The 26,190-nt window shown below is 32.4% G+C and overlaps 1 long non-coding RNA gene across 1 annotated transcript; it reads left to right on the plus strand.

The window, feature by feature from the left end:
- The first annotated feature begins 24,139 nt into the window (after window positions 1-24,139).
- On the plus strand, window positions 24,140-25,825 carry LOC111394949. The gene is made up of 3 exons (XR_002702769.1): window positions 24,140-24,221; window positions 24,793-24,874; window positions 25,770-25,825. It is a non-coding gene; the product is annotated as an uncharacterized LOC111394949 (long non-coding RNA).
- Window positions 25,826-26,190: the final 365 nt, after the last annotated feature.

Here is a 26,190-nt window from a genome sequence, read left to right on the forward strand (position 1 = left end):
AGGGAAGGAATCGATTACACAGAGACATTTTTTCCTGTATCTAAGAAAGATTCCCTTCGCATAATTATGGCATTGGTTGCGCATTTTGATTTAGACTTGCACCAAATGGATGTGAAAACGGCATTCCTTAATGGTGATCTAGAGGAAGAGATTTACATGAAACAAACTGAAGGATTCTCCTCTAGTGGTGGTGAGCACCTGGTTTGTAAGCTTAATAAATCCATATATGGATTAAAACAAGCTTCCCATCAATGGTATTTGAAATTCCATGACTTCACCACTTCATTTGGTTTTGAAGAGAACGTCACGTATCATTGTATATACCAAAAGGTCAGTCGGAGCAATATTTGTTTCCTTGTTCTATATGTGGATGATATTTTACTTACAACAAACGATAAGGGTTAGCTACATGAGGTAAAGCAATTCCTCTCAAAGAACTTTGATATGAAGGATATGGGTGAGACATCTTATGTCATTGGCATTAAGATTCATAGAGAAAGATCTCGAGGCATTTTAGGTTTGTCTCAAGAGATCTATATTAACAAAGTTTTAAAGAGATTTCGGATGAAGGACTGTTCGCCTAGTATAGCACCTATTGTGAAGGGTGACAGGTTTAGCATAATTCAATGTCCCAAAAATGAGCTCGAGCAAGAACGGATGAAAAACATTCTATATGCTTCGGCCATTGGAAGCCTAATGTATGCTCAGGTCTGTACCAGACCTGACATTGCATTTGTTATTGGAATGCTACGGAGGTATCAGAGTAATCCAGGTATGGACCACTGGCGAGCTGCAAAGAAAGTGATGAGGTACCTTCAAGGGACCAAAGATTACATACTTATGTACAGGCGGACTGATCTGGAAGTGGTTGGGCACTCGGATGCAAACTTTGCTGGCTGTGTTGATTCATGAAAATCAACATCTGGTTACATTTTCATGCTTGCTCGCGGAGCTATATCTTGGAGAAGTGCAAAGCAGACCTTAACTGCTACTTCCACTATGGAGGCCGAGTTGGTGTCTTATTTCGAGGCTACCTCACATGGTGTATGGTTGAAGAGTTTCATGTTTGGGCTTAGAATAATTAATTTAGTTTCTAGGCCACTGAGATTGTACTGTGACAACTTAACTGCTGTGTTTATGGCTAAGAACAACAAGAGTGGTAGTCGAAGTAAACACGTCGACATTAAATACTCAGCCATTAGAGAACATGTTAAAGAGAAGAAAGTGGTCATTGAGCACATTAGCACTGAGTTGATGATTGCTGACCCTCTGACTAAAGGCATGCCACCAAAGAATTTTAAGGATCATATAGCGAGAATAGGTGTAACACTCCGACCCCTTGTGGACCGGAACGCTACTTACTTTACTTAACTAACCGGTGGTTTAGTCATAGGAGAATATGTTTTAGCGGAAACTTAATTTTTACAATGATAATTTTAACAACAACATTTCGAATACTTTAAATAAAACACTGAATAAAAAATTAACGGAACGTAATTTATTTGAAGAAAACACAACTTGTTCTCGCGTTCAGCGTTATTCAAATAATTTAAAGAAATAACATTGAAACGTTCACAAAAATAAATCTAAATAACTTATTCACCGAATTTTCCATGGGCTCGTTGCACCACTTTCCATTTTTTCCATCATCCGACCCAAGGTAGAATCATATCAATTTGTAGAGAAGGGGTTAAACCCGTGAGTAAAAAAAACTCAATAGATATCATTAGTGCATTCGTGATCAAGTTATACATTTCAAAGCTTTAACTTTAGAAACCTTTTCATAGTAGGGTTTCCGGTAGAATCTCAAACACGTAGAGTCATGACTTAACACGACGCCTCGATCGGAAGTACATGCCGTACCCGGAGGTACCATTAGATATGGAGGTGTATGCTGTACCGGAGGTACCATTAGACATACAAACATTAACATAAATATTCATTTGCTAAAAACTTATAACTTAACACGAATTAACACTTTGCACATCTACCTGCCTTAATTGATGCTTTGAACCTTGTTGAAAAATGCACTCCTTTGATGTTTCAAAAAAAAAAACTCCGTTGAGAATTGATGCTTGGAAAACACTTTTTGATAACATCAAAACTTCTAGGAAAAACTAATTTTCCTCCCTCTCCTTTCTCTTTTTTTCTAGATTTGAAAACTCTCTCTTTTATGCTTAGAAGCTTTTGTCTTAGTGTGAAAAATGTGTATGCATTGGGGCCTATTTATAGGTGAAAATCTCACAACTTAAGGGTAAGTGAAGGGCCTAATACTCATTAATACGGGTGCCATTTATGTGGGAGTTATAGGTTTAAGAAGGTGCTAGAAAATCGTGTAGGAATTTGACTTTTCATATTCCGCGTACTTCGGTTGATACTGTACAGCCTTTAGTATTTCTATCATAACTTCTTCTCCCGATATCCGATTGAGGTAATTCAAAGTGCGTTGAAAAGCTAACTCAAAGAGCTACAACTTTTCTTTTCCAAATCGAATGTTTTCTATGTCGTAAATGGGTCTCAAATGAGACTAAAAATCTGAAGTATACTTTAGCCATCCAATATTCATGTCTTAGTGCCACTAAGGTGTTTAAAATTATTTGGAATTCTACATCCCCCACACCTTAATTAAAATTTCATCCTCGAAATTTATCTTCTGATTGGGCGAATAGTGTTGGATACTTATTTTTGGCTTGCTCTTCCCCTTCCCAAGTGACCTCTTCTATTTCATGATTATTCCATTGCATTTTGACCAATTGAATTTCTTTGTTCCTTAGTTAATGCACCTTTCGATCCAATATCCTAATTGGTACCTCTTCATAGGATAAGTTTTTTTTGTACTTCCACGGATTGATAGTTCACTACATGATTAGGATCATGCACGTATTTCTTGATCATTGATACATGGAACACGTTGTGCACTGCGATAACCCAGGTGGGAGAGCTAACCGATAGGCTACATTTCCGACCCTATCAAGTATCTCAAATGGTCCGATATAGCGGGGTCGTAGCTTTCCTTTCTTGCCAAACCTAAGTACACCTTTCATCGGTACTACTTGCAGAAACACTTTTTCTCCAACTTTGAATTCTAAATCCTTCCTCCTTGTATCCGCATAGCTCTTCTGTCGATCCTGTCCTGCCTTTATCCTTGCATGGATTTTATCGATTGCCTCAACTGTCCTTTCAACTATTTCTGGTCCCAAAACTCTCTTCTCCCCAATTTTATCCCAATGAACAGAGGACGTACATTTTCTACCATAGAGAGCTTCGTACGGTACCATCTCGATAGTTGCTTGGAAGCCGTTATTATATGCGAATTCTACTAGGGGTATGTATGACTCCTAACTACTCCCTACATCCAAAACACATGCTCTCAGCATGTCTTCTAAAGTTTGGATGGTCCTTTCAGATTGACCATCGGACTGAGGGTGATATGCTGTACTAAAGTTCAGCTTCGTTCCTATAGCTCGTTGTAGACTTTTTCAAAATTTGGACGTGAACCTTGGGTCTCTGTCAGACACAATGGACACAGGTACGCCATGTAATCTCACAACCTCCTTAATGTACAACTGTGTCAATTGGTCTAAACTGAATGTCATTTTGCACTGGAAGAACATGAGCTGACTTTGTTAATCGATCCACTATTACCCATACGGCGTTGTTTCCTCTTGCTGACTTCGGGAATCCAACCACAAAGTCCATTGTGATATTTTTCCATTTCCATTCGGGTATGTCCAGTGGATTTAACAATCCAGTCGGTCTTTGGTATTCTGCCTTAACCTGTTGACATACCATGCACTTTTCCACGTACAACCCTATACTTCTTTTCATATTTCTCCGCCAAAATGTATCTCGGAGGTCTCAATACATTTTCGTACCATCGGGATGTGCGGTGTACGGGGTGGAATGGACCTCTTTCAATATCTCATTTCTCAAGGCTTCATCCTTAGGCACACAAATTCTCCCCTTAAACATCAGAGCCTGATCCGAAGCTATTCCAAAATCCTTTCTCTTATCAGTACCAATTTCATTCTTAATCTTCAACAAGAATAGGTCATTACCTTGTGTCTCTATAATTCGATCTCTAAGAGTAGGCCGAATTATCAAAGCTGCTAGACGAGCAGTGACTTGTCTTGGTATGGTAACCACTTCGATCTGCAACTTTTCCAAGTCCTTGACTAACTCCATTTGAAAAGTGGGCAGTGACGCCAACTGTCTCATTGATTTTCTACTTAAGGCTTCGGTCACAACATTAGCCTTACCTGGATGGTGATGGATAGTGCAATCGTAATCATTCACCAATTCCAACCATCGCCTTTGTCGCATATTCAATTCCTTCTGTGTGAATAAATATTTGAGACTCTTGTGATCTGTGTAGATATCACACTTCTCTCCATACAAGTAGTGTCGCCATATCTTTAAGGCGTGTACTACCGCCGCAAGTTCTAAATCATGTGTCGGGTAGTTCTGCTCATGTTTCTTCAATTGTCTTGATGCATAGGCTATCACTTTTCCATTCTGCATCAGCATACATCCCAATCCTTGCTTGGATGCATCACTGTACATAACAAACCCTTTCGTACCCTCAGGTATTGTTAACACGGGTGCTGATATCAACCTTTGTTTAAGTTCTTGGAAACTTTGTTCACATTTATCCGTCCATTGAAATTTTACTCCCTTCCTTGTAAGATACGTCATTGGTCCAGTTATATTGGAGAATCCTTCTATGAATCTCCGATAATATGCTGCTAATCCTAGAAAGCTCCGTACCTCGCCAGCATTAGTTGGTTGGTTACTGCTTCCACTTTCGTTGGATCTACCTCAATCCCTTGGGCAGTGACTATATGTCCAAGAAATCCAACTCGTTCAAGCCAGAACTCACACTTCTTGAATTTGGCATATAACTTCTTCTTGCGTAATACCTCTAATGTTATTCTTAGGTGCTCTTCATATTGCTCCTTACTCTTGGAATATATTAGAATGTCATCAATGAAGACTATGACAAATTTATCCAAGTACTGATGAAATACACGATTCATCAGGTCCATGAACACTGCAGGTGCATTGGTTAGCCCAAACAGCATCACTGTAAACTCGTAGTGTCCATAACGAGTTCTGAAAGCTGTCTTAGGTATATCCTTTGACTTTACTTTCAATTGATGGTATCCCGATCGTAAGTCGATCTTGGAAAATACCTTAGCTCCTTTCAGTTGATCTAACAGATCCTCAATTCTCGGGAGTGAGTACTTATTCTTGATAGTTAATCAATTTAACTCCCTATAATCGATGCAAATCCCCATGCTTCCATCCTTTTTTTCACAAACAACACCGGCGTACCCCATGGAGATACACTTGGCTGTATAAAGCCCATATCTAGGAATTCTTGCAACTGCTTCTTTAACTTTTGTAGTTCCTTCGGGGCCATTCGGTATGGGGCTTTTGACACTGGTGCCGCTTTAAGAATTAGGTCTATGGTGAATTCCACTTGCCTATCTGGTGGAATACTAGATAGATCTTCTGGGAACACATCTACGAATTTCCGTATTATTGGTACGTCTTCAACTTTTATCGTCTCCTGTTTCCCTCCTAAGATGTTTATTAAATATCCTTGACATGTTTCTTTTCTCAACATCTTCTCAACTTGTAAAGCCGATACTAGTCGAATAAGGGATTTCGTCTTCATTCCAAGGAACGAAAATGGTTCCTCTCCTGGTTTCTGAAATGATACCTCCCTTTCCTTACATTGGATGGTGGCGTAATTACAACCCAACCAATCCATGTCTAATATTACATCAAAATCCTTCATTTCTATCATGTATAGGTTCGCTTCCATTGGTTTTCCCTCAACTTCAATACTTATTGATTTGACTATTCTATCAGTACTCAAAGGGTTGCTTAAAGGAATGCTAACCTCTAATGTACCTTCTGACTTATCACAGGCAATACTAGATTTAGCCATAAAAGTTGTCGATACAAAGGAGTGTGTGGCTCCTAAATCAAACAATACATAAGCAGGCGTATTGGCTATCAATAAAGTACCTGCTATGACGTTCGAGTTTTCCTCTGCATCTTTCTGAGTCATTGCAAAAACTCGTGCTTTTCCTTTCTGATTCTGATCATTGTTATCATCCTTCTTTGAGGTAAATGTGGGGCAATCCTTAAAAATATGCCCTGGCTTGCCACATCTGAAATAGACATTCTTCCCTTGCAAACACACGCCAGGATGCGTCTTTCCACACTTAGGACATGGCTTTATAACTGGCACAATGCTCTTGTTGGCATTGGCTCCGCCATTAACTTTCTTGTTCTGCCACTTGCCCTTTCCCTTGTCCTGGCCATTCCATTTCCTTTTTCCCATACTGCCATTGTCCGATTGATTGAACAGTTGACTATATTGCTCGGCGCTAGTCTTCTGGTACCAGATAGCATGAGCTCTAGCATTTCACGGTATGAGGTGAAACGATGGGACATAAGTATCATGCTTATATCTGGGTTCAACCCTTGTTCAAACTTCTTGACTTTCTTGTCCTCTGTATCCACCAAATGTGGAGCATACCTTGAAAGTTGGTCAAACTTCCTTTCATACTCAGTCGGGACATAGTCCTTTGCTTGAATTGGAGAAATTCACTTTCTTTGTGATCCCTCAAAGACTGTGGGAATTACTTGTCCATTACTTCCTCTTTAAATCGCTCCCAAGTCAATTTCGCTTGTTGCTCTCGGGTCCTCGTCCTTGACATCGAGTCCCACCAGTGGCTTGCATCACCGGAGAACATAAACTCAGCACACTGGACATTCTGGGCGTCCGTGCACCCTATTAATCGGAATATTCTCTTCAACTTGCGAAGCCACTCCTCGGCTGCAAGTGGATCAGCTGCTCCATTGAAGGTAGGGAGCTTGTGTCTTCTAAATTGCTCGACCACTGAAGCATGGGTTGGAGGAGCATTAGGAGCTAGTGGTAGGGGTTGCGCCTGGTTCAGGTTTTGCCTACCAAGGTCTTGGACTGCTTGGAGGAGATCTCTTATCAAATTGGTTTGGTTTGCGCGGGCCATTTTCCTTTAGACAAAACGTATGGTTTTTATTAGTTTCATACTTCGAATTCTAACAAAGAAAATAAAATTTTATTTCTTGATATAAAGAAAGTTGTTACAAGGATTTAAATCTAATCCCTATAAGTTCTACGGATCTTCTTTGGTGGAGCCTCATCTCCAGAGGAGTCTTCCGCCTTAGGTCTGGATTCTATGTCCATCTCAACTTGTGGCTCGAGCTCAGGATCATTCCATTCTTCAGGCTCTTCTTCTTCATCAAGTTCAATTACTATCTTCGATTGAGGTTCTAAGTTTTCCCTCCATAGGTCTAGGAATGATTGGCAATACACTTCAAATTCAAATATATTTGGGTGTTTCTCTAGCATTACATCCCTAACCGTGACTCCCATATCTCCCCATTGAGGTGGAAGGGAGTGTATGAGGTTATTTATAGCCTCAATATGCGTTATCTCCATTCCAGCGTTCACCGCTGTCATGCATCTCTCATAGACATCATGTATATGTTCGTCAAGTGGACGAAGCAGATCAGTCACGTAATTCTCATAGGACTGAATGGCGATTCCACGGTTCAATGCTCCTCTATATGCCCTAGCCGTTCTACGAGCCATATCTGTTGCATTTTCACATATCATACACTTTTTTTCTTTTCCTTTTTGTTTTACGCTTGGAAAAATGGCTACTGTTACATAACATTCTACCTATAAATTCTAGCCCAATGCGTATCTTTTGAAAAAAAAAACACATCTTTCAAATCATTTCTAACTGGCATAGTATATCTTTGAAAATAAGCATAAGTTGTACCATAGCATCGCAAAGCATCATAACATAGTTTTTTCATAAAAACATTAACTTTGAACATACCTAGACCGTAGGATGAGATTGATGGATGGATGCAAGATGTCATGGAGTATCTTAAACTTTTTCATTTAAAAAAAAAATACTTAGTCTACAGAAGCGGCTAAACCGTTTTTTTTTAAATATACTTGGTCTAAAGAACCGGCTAAACCTTGCTCTGATACCACGCTGTAACGCCCCGACCTCTTGTGGATCGGAACGCTACTTACTTTACTTAACTAACCGGTGGTTTAGTCATAGGAGAATATGTTTTAGCGGAAGCTTAATCTTTACAATGATAATTTTAACAACAATCTTTCGAATACTTTAACTAAAACACTGAATAAAAAAATAACGGAACGTAATTTATTTGAAGAAAACACAACTTGTTCTCGCATTCAGCGTTATTCAGATACTTTAAAGAAATAACATTGAAACGTTCACAAAAATAAATCTAAATAACTTGTTCACCGGATTTTCCATGGGCTCGTTACACCTCTCCATCTTTTCCATCATCCAGGTCCAAGGTAGAATCATATCAATCTGTAGAGAAGGGGTTAAACCCGTGAGTTAAAAAAAAACTCAATAGATATCATTGGTGCATTTGTGATCAAGTTATACATTTAAAAGTTGTAACTTTAGAAACATTTTCATAGTAACATTTTCGGTAGAATCTCAAACACGTAGAGTCATGACTTAACAGACGTCTCGACCGGAAGTACATGCCGTACCCGGAGGTACCATTAGACATGGAGGTGTATGCCGTACCGGAGGTACAATTAGACATACAAACATTAACATAAATCTTCATTTGCTAGAAATTTATAACTTAACACGAATTAACACTTTGCACATCTACCTACCTTGATTGATGCTTTGAACCTTGTTGAAAAATACACTCTTTTGATGTTTCAAAAAAAACATTCCATTGAGAATTGATGTTTGGAAAACACTTCTTGATAACACCAAAACTTCTAGGAAAAACTAATTTTCCTCCCTCTCCTTTCTCTTTTTTTTTTTAGACTTGAAAACTCTCTCTTTTATGCTTAGAAGCTTTTGTTTTGGTGTGAAAAATGTGTATGCATTGGGGCCTATTTATAGGTGAAAATCTCACAACTTAAAGGCAAGTGAAGGGCCTAATACTCATTAATACGGGTGCCATTTATGTGGGAGTTATAGGTTTAAGAAGATGCTAGAAAATCGTGTAGGAATTTGACTTTTCATATTCCGCGTACTTCGGTTGATATTGTACAGTCTTTAGTATTTTTATCATAACTTCTTCTCCCGATATCCGATTTAGGTGATTCAAAGTGCGTTGGAAAGCTAACTCAAAGATTTACAACTTTTCTTTAGATATCATTTTCTAAATTGAATGTTTTTTTTATGCCATAAATGGGTTTCAAATGAGACTAAAAATTTGAAGTATACTTTAGTCATCCAATATTCATGTCCACTAAGGTGTTTAAAATTATTTGGGGTTCTACAATGGGACTTGGTTCCGTGATGTAAGTTTTATTGTACGTACATTTGATGTTTTAATGAAACTCTTATTCAGTTGATGTTTTCTCATTCGTTTTGTGCACATATTTGTATATTCATTTACCTTGAGAAATATCATTAAAACTGGACCTTGAATAAACATAGGATTTATTCATTATATTATATGGGCTGGTGTTTAAGAGACATGATGCATTGTGATACATGAAAGATAATACTCGTTTTACAGGACCTATCGTTAATCATGTATTATGTTTCTTATTATGATAAATGATGGTATATATGGACCAAGTGGGAGAATGTTGGATTATAACCAACTTAAGAGTAGTCAACATATTCCATGTCCCACTACTTCAGTAGTTAACCCAATTTTTCAAAAATCACGTTTGATAACCACCCATATCTGAGGACGTGCAAGAAAACTGCTCTGTGATAGGTAGAGCATTTATAAAAGACATTGAAATTCATTCGGAAGGTCCCTAAGCTCATTTTCACGTTCAGTTTGCATACACCATCTAAACAGTGAGAAAGAGAGCTTAGAAGAGTTTTAACCCGAAGTTAAACATCACCTACAAGCTTGAGAAAGTGTGTGAACAACGGCAATGGCGCGAGGTACGATTTTTCGATCCAATTTATTCCGCATTGATCTAAATGTTATTTTGTTGATTAAAGCATGTTTAGATCGCTTAAGTAGACTTTACATTATTTCTCCAAAGCTGCCACTAATTGGAAAAAAAAAAAAAAAAAATTGGTCTTTGTATCTGTGTCTCTCTCCTTTGTGCTATCGTTTTCTTGTGTATATTTTTCTGTAATTTCAGCAGCAAGCAGCCCTTTATTTCCTCAGTTGCTGCCTCTATTTTTGTGTATTTATTCTTATTTATATACACAATTGATTTCAGCAGTAGACAGCCGCTGATTGCCTTCAAATACTACCTCTTTTCTCCAATTCAACAACTGTCGACTTGTATCCCCATGTGCGTGTCTACACACCCACCACAGCAAGCAACCCTTTTCTTTTGCAAATTCAGCCCCAATTCTGGTTTATTTTCAGCCTTCTTTGGTTTCTCAAGGAGACCACCACTTTTGTTTCCAATCCAATTAAACCACTAAGTATAAATGTGTTTGGCCCAATTAAAAATCCTAGTAAGTATTCCTTTTTGAGGAAATTAGACACAATACCCTAAAAAATTAACTAAATTGATTAATTAAATCAATAGAGAACGTATTAAATACGTTATAAAAATCAATAGAGAACGTATTAAATACATTATAAAAATCCCCAAGTCACCCATATATCTTTCATCGGATTCTTGCTGCAAAAAAAAATAATAGCCACCACAGTGTAATCAAATTTTGCCTACTCTCAACCTCATTTCTCCCCATTAATGGCAAGAATAGTATACCCAAATCTCATTTCTTCAATTTCATCACTACAACCGATGCCTTTACCACGGTTCCAATGACCAAATCTTTCAAATTCTTAGAAGATCTTTAAACGGCGGATGATTTTCATGCTAATGTGGTTTTCAGTAGTGGCGAAGTGGGAATGTTGTGGTGGTGGTGTTGATGCTACTTATGGTCGTGGTTGTGATGGTTTGGGGCTGCTACGGTTTTCAATAGGGATGGCGTCGGGGTGTGGTGGTGTTGATGCTGCCTGTGGTGGTGGTAGTAGTGGTTTGGGACTACTATGGTTTTCAACAGTGGTGGCATCAAGGTGTGGTGGTGGTTTCTTTGTTGGGGGTTTTAGGTGATTTTTGTTGGTTGTGCAATAATTGTGCTGGCTTGAGTTAGTTGAAGAAGAAAGGACCCAATATATTCAAGGTCTTGATAAGCATATAATTCCTTATAATTTCATTTTCAGTAGAGAAAGTGGGGTCAATGAAGATAAAGAATAGTGAGGAACAACTAACGTGTTTGGAGGAAGCGGTGGTTGGACTAAATCAGCAAAATGGCGTGGTCTTTCTTTCCCAGTATTAGATATACCCAAGTGTGCATGGGTGTGAGTATCAGTTGTGAAGTTTGTGTGACTTGTGTAAATGCATGAACCTTGACATGGATAAATTAGATGCCAAAACGTGTTGAATGATTTGTTTTAAGGATTCGTTTGATTTTGAGAAATAAAAAATTATCTTTGAAATTAGAATATTAGTGTTTGTGGCACTTTTTTTTTTTTTTTAATCTTGTTATTTTTTGAGTCTTGTCACTTTTTTATCTTCTTAAAAAAGTGACACCAAATGGATTGTGTTATTTTGATGTTTGTCACTTTTTTTTAATTTATGTCGCTTTTTTCGAATTTTGTCAATTTTTGAATGTTTGTCACTTTTTTTGAATTTTGTCACTTTCTTTGAGTTTGTGTCACTTTTTTTGAATTGTGAAAAAAGTGACATAAATTTTATAAAAAAGTGACATTATGTCACTTTTTTAATTTTACACAATATTTTTTACTTCTAAAAAAAAATTTCATATGATTTTTCAAAACATCCCTAATTTTAAGGGTATTTTTGTAAGTTGCCCTTCCTTTTTTTCCATCAATTGGTCCAACATGCTAAGCCCAATTAATTTATTATCTTCTTCAAGTCATCCAATCTTCCAAGTTAATGCAATGTAGTCCTTAAACTCATCAATTGTGTAGACTTTGATCCCAAAAATTGCCAATTTCATCATTCTTCCTTTGTAATTGGCACGTCACTAAAAACAAAAGAAAATTAACCCAAGTTAGGTAAAAATTAATAATTTTACGACACAAAAATTTAATAATATAGTATAAATAAGTTCACAAAATGCACTTATCACCAAACTTTGAAATAAAGCTAACTAAAATAGCGCTTGATGTTGTTTGGCTTTGATTTATACAAGATTTTCTCTTATGATTTCGATTTTGATTTATTTGGATGGTTTAGGCTATCGGTTTTTCATTCCTTTGTTTTCCAATTTCTATTTTTCATGTATTAATTACAATTTACTTATAAAAATCATGGTAATTATATTACCACTACGAAATTTGTTAGGTGCACAACAATTTTAAGTATTTTTCTTATTTACTTAAATAGCCTTAGTTAAAATTACATAAATAAGATTTTAATATATTAAATATAAAACAATCAATTCTTTCACCACAAACATAAATCTATTTTTCTTGTCCCTCCTCATGACTTTTGTGTTTCCCCATGACTGATAATTTATGTTCTTCAAGATGTATATGTCTCAATTATGTTTATATGTTTATTTGTTCCTTCACCTTCTTGAAATCTCTTATGTCATTGTTGTGATCCAAACATGTACTGCTTTCACTAGAAGCTGAAACTCCAATCGATAGACCTAAAGGTCTGGCAAAACATGGTTTCCAAGAATGTTTCAATCTGTTAACAAGTTCCAACACCGCTAACACTTTATCACAAGGTGCTGGAGGTGGATCAACAGTTTTTTGCCCAACAAATGAATTTATAAAACATTTTCGTGCCAAATATACAAGAATTTGACTTCACTTGGTGAAATTTCATTGCTATTGTATCATGGAATTCCTGTTTATAAAATCTTTGGGTATGTTGAGATCCAACAGTGGATTGATGAACGCTCTAACGACAATGGAAGCCTATAAGTACAATTTCTTTAGAAGCTAAGACCCTGTTCTCTTTACCGTTTTCGAGCCGTTTTCTGTTTTCGATTTTTCAAAACAGTGAAAACGTGTTCTCTTTCCCGTTTTTGAAAACGAATTTTCGAAAACAAAAAAAAAATTTGTGAAGAAAACACAAAACGACTTTTTTGTCGTTTTGGGTGTTTTCAGTGTAAAATTTGAAAAAATTGAAAACAAGGGAAACACCTTTTTTTTTTTTTTTTTTTGAGGTGGTGGTGTGATGATAGTCAAAATTTCAAAAAAAGTTTAAAAATTATTATTATTATTTTTTTTTTTTTGAGGTGATGTTGTGGTGATTCTCAAAATTTAAAAAAAAAATTCATTTTTTTTTTGTTTTGAGAAACTAACAAAAAGAACGTATTTTCAACAATTTCAAAACAAACACTCAAAACACAAAACTCAAAATGAATACAAAACTCAAAATACAAAATTGAAATACAAAGAGAACACCCCTAAAGTTCCAGTTTACGGACCCAAAGGTTTAAACACCACTTCATTAATGGTGAAATAAGGTTGCAAGGAATTTTTTCATTCGTTAACAACCTTAGCCCCATTGACACTTTTTCACAGTATGGGAATGAGGAGCACGCTATAATATTTTTTTTTTCCTTCATTTTTAGTTTTTAATGGATTAGAACTAAAATTATAAAAATGTTGTGGTGTATTCATTGAAATATATTTTAATTTAGTGTAGTAAGCAAAATTTGTGATGGTAATATAATTACCCTAAAAAATGTAGTAGTTATATATTTTAGCCTCATGTTTATAATGATTTTTCAAATATATTTTGGAAAGAATAATACTATTTGTAGTCGCTCACTACCACAGTCGCCCTACGTTGCATACATGGAACGGCTAGTGATTTATTGCATAAGGTTATAAAAAAATTATCACATTAATATATTAACTCACTAACGGTTGTAACTCAGTAATCAAGCCATAGATTTGCTCTCCAATGATCACTAGTTCGAACCCCCTCATGGCACTAAGGTGAGTACACGGTCCTAAACTTTAGGCTCTCAGGGATTAATCGAAGTGTGCGTAAACTAGCTCAAATATTCACGGTCATAAAAAAAATTGTATGCTATATAAGATGATTATGATAATGGAATGTATACCATATAAAACGATTTGATAGTGGCCGATTACAAATAACATTATTCTTAAGTAATGGGATCAAAGAAGGGCTTAAAATGAAAACAAGGGCACACTGACCCATAAAATTTCTGGGAAATACATGGAAATGACCTAAATAGAAATGTCATTTTTTTCAAAATAGCCTTTGGCTAATTATGATACCCAAAATACCCTCCTTTATAATATTACATAACAAGTTAATGAAAAATAGAAATCTTTCATTTTAGTCCTTAAAAAATTAAAAATTGCTTAAATTGTAATTGATTACCAATTTATTTGATTTATTAGATTTTTTTTAATTTTTGTTCGCTCTAAGTAGTACCCCCTTTTATTGGTATCAGAGCCATAGAGATCATGGAAATAAAAATAAGAAAAATAGATAATTATTGGTGTTTAGAGGAAGAAAAATGTAGCTATATAATTTTAAAACCTATTCATAATAGATTAAAAATAATGATTTTAATAATAATTAAAGAACTTCCTAAAGAAATAAAGAAACAAATATTAGATAAATTAATAACAGAAAAAAATAAAAGATATATATACATACGAAAAAAATATTAATATTTATGAAGATGAAGAAAATAATTTATATTATAAAGAAAAGTATGAGTACAAGTAATAATACACATTTAAGATTAAATAAACTACTTATAAAAATGGATAAAATACAAGAAGAAATACGAAAAATAATGTTAATACCAGAAGAAATGAGAATATCAAATAATAGACAATTATTTAAATTAAAATGCGAAAAATTAAGACTTGAGAACAAATATTTTACTATAGTAAAAGAAGAATTAGTAGATCCAGATACAGTTGAGAGAAGATTTAAAAAAAATAGATAAAAAGGAAGATAAAAGATGTAAATTAACCTATGAGTTAGAAATAAGAAAAAATTAAGATGTCAATAAGTGAATATATGGAAGAATTAAAATCATTAATAAAAATGTTAATAAATGATGTACAAGATTTAAGAAATGAAGTAAAAGAAACAAGAAATGATATAAATATATTAAAAATTGAAATTAGATAATTAAAAGAAAATAAAAAAAAGATAAAAAAAAATAGACAAAAAACTTATAGAAAAAGAGATGACTCGAATAAGAAAGAAACATATAGAGAAAGAAAATATAGTAATAGAAATAGGAAGTATGGATGATGAATTTAAAGAATATATTACCAAAAATATTATAAGGGGAAAAAGAATTTAGAGAAAAATTATTAGGAAAATTAAAAGTAGAAGAAAAAAAGATGAGTGAAGAATTAGATTTACTAATAGGAAATTTTGATCAATTAAGCCTAATTGATATAAGTGAATACCAAATTTTAATGAATACTGAAAGAGGACCTAATCCAACAGGAATTACATGATACAGATGAAAGTTATGTACCTATATATAATAAATCATATAGATAATTATATGATAAAGTAAGAGATAGATAACTACTTAAAGGAAATAAATATAAAGATGTGTTTGAATTAAATGATAATTATGATAAACCAATTAATCATGGAAGAACAAAACTAGATTTAAATTGTAAAATAGATACTAAAAAAGCCTTATTAACTTGGGTAGATTCAATGATGTTATTTTTTTTATATAACAAAGATGACACATGGGAAAATACTGAAAAAAGAATAGATTTCTTTATAGCATCATTTGAAAGAGATGTTAGAAATTGGTGAGAAGGAATAAGCAATGATACAAAAACATTAATAAAAAGAAATGTGCAAACAGAAATTGTCAAGTCAGATAGACAAAGTATAGAAAAATTAGTAAAATATATTTCAGATGAACTTTTAGGAGAAAATTGGATAAAAAATGTTGAAAAGGAATTAATAAAAGAAAAAGATAATGCTAGAATAAAATTAATAAGTTTAACAATATGTGATATGTGTAAAATTAAATAATAAACTTGTGAATTTAAAAATTACTATTATGTTCAATTTTATAGTAATGAAAATCAAGAAGTATACCAGGACATGTATTATAATAAATTACCAGGTTTATGGGGAATATATTTTAAAATATAATTTGAAAAATATGTTGGAGATAATACTGAAATACATAAAACTTTAGGTTCAAGAATAAAATTTTTATTTGAAAAACTTGCATATATATGTTAACAAAGACAATTAATGAAAAAATCAGAAAAATTAACTAAAACATGTTGTGAAAATAAGGAAACTCCTATGCAATGGAGATGTAATCCTGAAAGAAGAATTAATAAAAGAAAGTATAAAAATAAAAAGTTTAAAAATTTTAGAAATTTTAATAAAAAAATATATAAAACCTATGAGAAGATATTATAAAAGAAAAAATAACTCGTATAATCAACAGAATAATAAAAAGAAAAATAAAAATCAATGTAAATGTAAATGTTGGAATGTGGAGAAATGTGTCATATAAGTCCTGATTATGATAAAAAGAAAATTAGAATATTGCAAAAAGAATATTTAGAAATAAAAGATGAATTAAGTTAAATATCATATATTGAAAAATAATATAATCAAGAAGTATATATAAGTGAAATAAAGGATAAATCAGGATCTGAATAGAGAAATCGAAGAAGAAGAAAGTAATAACATAAGTATACAAGAATATGAATGAATAGAAAGATATGGATTAAAAGTCATTTTTGATAATAACAAGCTTAGAAAATTGCAAAAATTATCGCTAGACTTAAAAATAGGAAAATGTGAGGTCTTTGATAGAATTTAGAAAAGAGAAAGAATAGCAATAAATGAATATCACAAAATAGAAAAAATCATAGATGTAAGGACAACTTATGGACAACATAAATTAAATCTTTTAACAAAAAATACAGTTGAAGAACTATTAACAAAGATTAGTAAAAAACAAAGTGAAAAAACTCAATATGTTTATTTAGCAGGAATACAAATAATGATTAAATCACTATTTAAAGAAGGAATAGATTCAGCCTAAATTATAACTTTACATGATGGAAGAATAATAAATTTAAAAGATAGTCATTTAGAAACAATAGAAGGAAATTTAGCATATCAAAAAATTATGTTTACATGTTATCCAAAATATTGTGTATCATTAAAAGATAGAAATTTTAATAAAATTTTAGGACTACATTTTAAACTTCATAGAGATGATATCATGCAACCAGGTGATCAAATTATGACTATAGAATATAGAGTTTTATATACATTTATTAATTTTAATTATGGGAATATTTATTCCAATAAATTATATATTGAAGTTCATAGAGAATGTAAAGATATTAATAAAATAATAGAAGCAAATAAACAAATAAGTTTAATTATATAAGAATATGAATTTAGTATAACAAAAAATAAACCTGAAATAATAGAATTAAATGAAGAAGAATGTTCTAATAATATCATATTTAAAGAGGGAAAATTAATTAAAAGATCAAAAGGTTTTTAAATACCTAATAAAAACCAGTTAGAAGAAATTAACAAAATAAAAAAAGTAAAACTGTATCGGAATGCTGGAAATATGAAAATAGAAGGAGAATATTATAATGAAAGAGAAAGTATAAATGGACCAAATATATTAATAGATACAAAAGCTAGTGAATGTCATATAACTTCAATTAAAAATAAAGGTTTAATGACTCATAAAACTGAGCCATATAAGTATGTAAATTTTGATTGATAAGTACATATTATAGATTTAGAAGTTAAGGTATCAATAAAAATAGGAGGAATAGATCTTTTAGTACCATGTTACATAGATAAAAGTATGGATATAAATCCCCCATATACTTTTAGGAATGAGTTTTTTAAATGGATTAGAAGATTATAGTATAAAAAGAGAAAGATTATATATTGTTCATAATGGACAAACTACATTATGTAATAAGAATTAGATGAATAATCAGATAAGTTTTTCATTAACTGTGTATATAGAAATTACTATTGTAGAAACAAACATAACAATTTGTGCTTTAATAGATATAGGAAGTGATATAACAATATTTAAAAGTTTTTTAATAAGATCATGGAATAATAATAGTAATATAAAAATAACTGGAGTTACAGGAGAAAATACTCAAATAATTAATAGTGCCGATAAAGTTAATATAATTCTTGGAAATAAACAAGTAACAATAAATAAAATTTATAAATATGATAAATTAGAATGTGATATATTATTAGGAAATGACTTCATACAACAATTTCAATATTATAAACAAAATAATTATATGATAATGCTACAAACACCTTGTGGACACTTATTAAAAATTTCTGGAGAATTTAAATCTTGTAGAGTTCAGTCAGCCCAACGTGGTGATAAATGGGAGAAAAAACCAATTATTTATAATGAAATAAAAGAATAATATATAAAAATGTTTTAAAAATCGGAATAGAAATGAATATAGAAAAAATCATCGAACAACTAGAAAAGGTTTATAGAGAAAATCCATTATTATTTTGGAAACCACATCACCCAAAAGCCACAATAGAATTAACAGAAAATGTTATAATAAGAGTTAGACTAATGATGTATACTATAAAAGATACACAAGAATTTAAGAACCAAATAAAAAAATTGTTAGAACAAAAACTTATTAGACCTAGTAATGTACCTCATAGTAGTCCGGTCTTTATGGTTATGAAACATTTTGAACAAGTTAGAGAAAAAGTTAGGATAGTCATAAATTATAAAGAATTAAATAAATATACTAAATTTGATGGTTATTTTCTACCAAATAAAGAAGTATTAATAAATCTTATAAGAGCAAAACAATATTATTCTAAATTTGATTGTAAATCAGGATTTTGACAAATAAAAATGGAAGAAGATAGTATACAATATACTGTATTTAGCACACCTCAAAAAAATATGAATGGTTAGTTATGTCATTTGGCCTAAAAAATGCACCACAAATATATCAAAGAAAGATGTATAATATATTTAAAAAATTTAATGAATTTCTAATAGTTTATATAGATGATATATTAATATGTTCTAATAGTAAAGAAGAGTATAGAAATCATTTAATCCAATTTATTAACGAATGTAAAAAGAAGGAATTGTACTATTTAAAAATAAATTTATAATAGAAAAACAAGAGATGGACTTTCTTGAATTATCAATAGATAAAAGAGGGATAAAATTACAAACTCATATATTCAAAAAGATAGAAAGTTTTCCAGATAAATTAGAATCCAAAGAACAAATACAAAAATTCTTAAGATGTTTAAATTATGCAGAAGGATTTATTGAAAATCTTTCTAAGAAAAGACATAAAATCCAAGTTTTACTTAAAAAACAAATACTAAAGGATGGAATGAAGAACATACAAAAATAGTTAAATCATTAAAAGAAGAATGCAGAAATTTACCAAAATTAAGATTACCAGATGAAAAAGATAATTTGATTGTTAATACTGATGCCTCAGATAAATATTGGGCAGCAATATTAAAAACAGATCTAAATGAAATTTGTAGATACTCAAGTGGAACATTTAACCAAGTAGAAATAAATTATACTACTCATGAGAAAGAATTACTAGCAATTATTAGAGGAATAAAAAAGTTTTCATTATTTTTATTGTCTAAAAAATTTATTGTTGAAATTGATAATTCTCAAGTTGCAGGATTAGTCAGGAATAAACTACCATCAGAACCCCAATATAGAAGACTCCATAGATGGTAAGCTTATTTAGCATTTTATAATTTTGATATAGTCCATATTAAAGGAGTTAATAATTTTCTTGTAAATTTTCTCAACAGAAATATAGAATTTGCTGATGGATAAAGACAAGGTCGTGGAATTATATCAATCTATCGTACATATACAAAAGAGGACAAATTTTCTTAGAGAATAATCCGAAGATATAAACTCTGGAGCAACCCAGATCTCAGAGATGTTCAACGCAAATATAAAAATATTGTTGAATATCACTACTGAGCATCATAAATATGCCATAGAACTCAAAAATCAAGTTGATGCTATTGCAGCACAACTAAAAGATATATTGTCTGAGACAGATATACCAAAAAGTTGAGAAATGAGTTTTCCAAATCAACATCAAATAGGGACAGTTGGAAGCAGCAGTGGACCCAGACGTGACAACATACCAACTGATAATAAAGGAGATTCCATTTCTGTATCATCAACCAATAAAACTATAATACATGGAGATAAAAGAGATACCAAAATAATCAACATCATAGACCAAGAAGATAAAATCCCTTTAGATCCAAAAGAAGAAAAATATGCCGAAATAGTCAAAATCTCTTATGAAATAAAAATGAGTGATTCATATTTTATTTCTCCGAAAAATAATGTTTACCCCAGAATAACAGCCATGGAAGGAGGTGACCCTTCATTTATAAAAATTATGGCAGACTATGAATTCATGGATTTGATATATCCAAGAAAAGATTTTATTGAAATTTTGAAATTTGATGATATATTTATTAAAAAAGTATCCAGATTTGCCAGTGGAAGAAAAATATATTTCAAATTATATTCAATAAGTTCAAAATATGATGGAGTTGTTTACTATCCAGTTGAACGCATAATCTCAATTGGATATGTTGCAATCAATTTTCAAATTTATGTTACAGAGAATAATAGAAAAGTCCCAACAGTGACAAAACCATGGATCAGACATAGAAGAGCACTTGGAATTAAAGACATTTACAACATTGTCAAAAATTTGTTTGATAAAAAATTCTCATGCTTGTGCCAATATGAAAATTGGATGCTGGTATCCAATGGAGGATAGGCAAAATCAGAAATTTTAAAAGATTATATTACAAGATTTGATATACATCAATTTTCAGGATGTCCTACCATTATAAAATCCTGCCAGTTAAGGAAGTGCCCCAACTGCATGTGAAGAAAAGAAGAGGACAATTATATAGCACCTTTGACAAAGGTGTACAGTTGCATGTGAAGACATTGAAGATAAGAGAAATAATAGAAAAAGATGCTCTTTGGATAAAAAGTTGAAACATGTAGGCCCAATGAGGAAAATAATAGAGAGGCAAGTGTGCCTTGTTGATGTACTCAATGATGTAATAGAGTATCATAAACTTGTATAAATAGAGACATTGCCATATAGAAAAGATCATCTCATCCTATCTTGAAATCTCGAATTGTAAGCAATAGTTACTCAAAAACCCCATTCCCAGTTTGAAAAATCAGTTTTTCTAGAAATCCCTTTGTATCAAATAGAAGTCTTGTATAAATTCTGATAGAAATAAAACTCTAATATTTTTTTTATATGAATACGAGTTTCTAAATCTTTATTCCTATAGATTCTTGATAGATCTGATAAAAAAGTTTCCTTCTTATTTTAGCAAAAAGAAAGTTTTTTTTAACAGAAGTCTAGGATTTCATTCTTTGGAAGTTGATCCAGTGAGAGCAAGTAGTTGAAACAGTAACAATTCCATGAAGGTAGAAGGCCGTTGAAGGAAGCAATTTACAGATTCAGAGTTCGAAGGTCACTCGGTTCTAAGAATACAAGTCCACATCAAATCTAAGGTAAAACTATTAAACTTTTGCTAAAATTAGAATGAATCTTTTTAAGATCTTAAAGAATCGTAGGGATCAATTGCATGATTTGATGATCATCTAAATGCCAGGATATACAATTAAAGAATTGGATAATTTATTAGAAAGAATGTTAGAAGCAATAAAAAATATGTATTCTCAATTATAAAATATGAATGCATCTTCTGAAAAATATAATATATTAAATAATAAATGTGAACAATATATAATAAATGTGAACAATATGTTGCAGATTATTTCAATTTATTAAATCATAGAATGAAATTATATTCAAATATTCGAAACAGGGAAAATATAAGATAGAATGTTTAAAAAATTAAGATATATATTGCAATATAGAAAGAATCTTTTCATTAATGATAATATAGACCTTTCAACAAAAAAGAATAATAATAGGCCAAATAGAAAAATCTCTCTAAAATTTTTTCACTGAGGCCAGAAAGAAGGCATTTGAAATCGGTAGCAAATCTTACTCAAATCGACGTCGTATGTCATGAGCTTCATAACTTGGGAGCAAAGGTGTGTTTTAGATACAGACTTCTAGAGAGAGAGAGAGTTAGAGAAGAATGAGCGTGGCTTTAGCATCATACCTGGCTCGACAAGCAGCACAGAAGAAGAGGGTGAGAATCCTCTACGGAGGGTCACTCTTAATTGGCCCCTTCATCGCCATCTCTTCTATCCCGATGTAATTTTTTTGTACCCTCGATGTTAGGATTTGTTACGTTAATGCGATCTTAACACATTTCATTCGATGGATACGTATATATTTATATATGTATTACATGTATTATATGCATTTGTAGATTGATAGTAACATAGGCCTTTGCATTTCTTGTGTGTTTTAGGCCGATGCCCTCAGAGAGAAATTCGAAGCCAACAGAAACTGTAAGTATTATGCCCTAGGTCCAATCAATTTTGGACATAAATACTTTTGATATACATTTAATATAATTTAATGGCAGATCATTATTTAATTAATAATTAATTAAATAAATAATAGAGTCTGTAGATTCAAATTTTCGTAATTTATTAATCACAAGAAGTTGTGATTGTGAAATACTAATTACATCTGATTGAATCTTAAATCATTCATGGTCGTAAGTAATAACGAGATGCGGATATCGTTATTACGGATAGACCATCACGTGTGGCATTTCTTACTTATGAAGTAAGTAGCTGATCTCACAAGCTAAAGTGTGGTGACACTTAAATGAACATGTGGATGTTTTGTTATAGAACAAAATATTGGAGACCCACCGAAAGATTCCACATGGATAACTATCTGAGTGTCAGTGGTCAATCTCTAACGTTCGGTAGTGGAATTAATTCTTTGACTTGAGGTCGCCATACCTTATATGAGGACAGTTATACTTTGGCGCTGTTGGATGTTGCTCTACAAAGGGCCGCTAATATGACATCGTTTGGGTACATCAAGAATCGTTTGAAGGTTGTGATTGATCAATAAAGGATTCATCATGTTTAGATAGTAGGAGATTATGACCTGCGTTTCATTCAATTAAGTCGATGATGAAATCCTTGGCCAAGGTATACTCGTAAGTCAAAAAGAAGTTTTCGACTTATATTGACTTAATAATGGAGTGAAAGATATGATCGATAATCGAGATTGACACACTTTCATATCTAGTAATTGATCGGATCATATTGACGAAGGGATTATGATTTCACGATAAACGAACGAGTTTGATTTTGTCATACCACGTGACATTTTTCGTTACATGTATTGTCCTGACATATTGTTAGATGTCAATTTGGGACAATGAGTGTGATTGGTGATAAATTAAAAGGGTGTTTTAATTTATCAATTTTGATTAGATCAAAATAATATATTTCACGGCGTTAGACATCGTGATCGGGAACCTGATGGGTCACACACAAAAGAGAATTGGAAGATTGCAATTCGTCAATTAATTAATTTAACAATCGTTGGATAAATTAATTAATTGGATTGGTTATTTATATGCCCGAATTAATTAATTGGATTAATTAATTCACGAACCGAATTTAATTAAATGAATTAATTAAATATTGGATTGGACTGGGCCAGGCCCGTTTGAGCCTATATAAATATATGGCTAGGGTTTTCAATCCATATGATTTTTCCTCATAATTATTCTTGCTAGCACAAGAAGAAAAATCCTGGTAGCTACAATCTTGTTCTCTGTGTAGATCACCGTTGGAGGTTGAACAATTGGACAACTGTGGGTGGCGAATCAAGATTACTGGAACGAAAAAAAAATCAAAAGGTTTGTAGAATTCTTCAAAGGTACAATTTTTATCACGATTTTTATCTAAACACAAAGGGATCCTCGGTGGGAATCGAAATAATTTTAATTTTTCGCTGTGCATGTTAAGTAGATTCTCAACCGAAACGTGGTTCGTTCTCTTTCCCATTGATTTTTTGTTTTTCTATTTCGAATTAAAAATAAATATTTGGCAAATAAGATTTTGGAGGATTTGAGAAATGGTGAACATTTGCGAAAACAACTCCGTACTGGTACTAGGATGTTTAAAAATGGCGACGAGGTGCTTGATGGGGGTAATTTAGACCAGTTTCTCCAAATTAAATGGTTTTGCTTTTCTTTTCTATGGTTTATGTTTTGGTGTATTGACCACTTATTTTCTGGTCGTTGCTTTAATAAAGCTCAGTAGATGGGCATGATCAGTGGTTTGTAGCTCGGCACTTGTATGGGTTATTTTACATGGCAGTATTCTAGTTATGAATTTGATGCTGAAAAATGTATGTAGGAAAGGAATGGTGAGATGTATGCAGAAATGTCTTTGGAGAGAATGGAATGAATGTGGGAATGATAAAAATGAGAAATTACTAAGAATTGTGATTCACTTCCTAGCCCACTCCTGTATAATCAAATGCCGCTAAGTTATTTGAAAATATTACCATCTAGACAAAGAAAAGAATTGATACTTATATACGGGAAATGCTTTACCTGCCTTTGAATGCTTGATGATGTATCAGTTTAATGAATTCCTGATGGAAGGAAAGGGATGTAGCATATGTTGAAGAATTTGGATGCTGCCACAAAGTTCAAGATTACATTATATTTTAACTGCCTTGCTTATTATTGCGGGCTTTCAGGATAATATTGAGACCATTGATAGAATGATAGCTGCTGGTGAAGTAACCTACAATAAGTGGCAGCATCCTGATCCTTACATTGGTAAGTTTTATTGGAGCATGTTGACCCTTACAATTAGGCGGATTTCAATCATGTGATGAAAACATACAAAATTAAAATGACATGAACTGAAGAAGAGAACAGAACTTTTGTTGCATCTGTAAGAGGTTTTTTCTTTCAAATGGATTATACTTTTCAAAAATTCTCTGAATATATGACTTTATTTCATGAGCCATGTCCTTGGGGAAAGTTTATTTAGGCACTGTTTGATCTCCATTGTTTTAGAACTCTTTTTTCTATAGGATGAATTTTAACCACACATTTATATAATAAAATATTCTGCACGTAAATCCAAAACTTTTTCTTATTTTTTAACCACACATTCTTCCAAAAAATACTATTCAAAAGTCTTTGCAATGGAAATAATGGCCACCAAACAGGGGCTTAATACTGTTAAACTCTCATTTTACTAAGTCCTCTTTTTGAATAGCTTAGCTTTATGAATGATCTCCTTTGTAATTTTATGTAATATTATTGTAATTTAGATCTGAAGATTTGGCGTTGATACTCCCTGTTAATTTTCTTCCCTCTTTGAACACTTGTTTGGGTTCATGTCTTTCGTTTAAGTATATCTGTGCATCGTAGGATAGGTATATGGATCCTCAAGGATAGATGAAAGAGAGACAAAAAGGAAAATGGCATAAACACTATTATTCACATTACTTAATGTGAGAAGAAAATCTTTCAATTTTTGTCTAATTTTAAGTTTCAATTATTGAAACATTCTCAAATTTTACCTGTCTTACAGTTTCAACTTTTACTTTTTCCTGTTTATAGTTGCATCAATGCTGAGACAATATTGTGCGATGGATTTATGTTGTTCATCAGTTTAACTTGGCTCGTTCTGCTCGAGGCTCACTTTCTTTTATGTGAACAGTTCCCTGGGCTCCTGGTGGCTCCAAGTTTTGCCGTAACCCAACTCCACCTGAGGGGGTAATTAATTGAAATTTTATTTTCTATGATGCTTTTAGTAACTTTTTCTTAATACATGCTTTGGGTATCTGGTTAGATATTGTTCTTTCCTGTACTTGGAATAACAGCCTAATTATTAAATTTGCTATTATGCATTGCTTCCACTCCCTTTTGCTATTTATTTAGAAAATCAATGATACCTACTCTTCCTTTTTCTATTGTATTTATAAATTGAGATTACACCTTTCCGTTTCTCTCATCTTATCTGATCGGTCACGAGGACAACTTAGATTTTGAATAACTATACCTAACAGATCTTAATTTGTGAGTTCCAACCTTTACATTCAGTTAGGCATGTTTATGGTTGAGATTTATGAACATGCACA

This window comes from Olea europaea, chromosome 5 (genome assembly GCF_002742605.1).
Source record: "Olea europaea var. sylvestris chromosome 5, O_europaea_v1, whole genome shotgun sequence".
Taxonomy (NCBI): Eukaryota; Viridiplantae; Streptophyta; class Magnoliopsida; order Lamiales; family Oleaceae; genus Olea; species Olea europaea.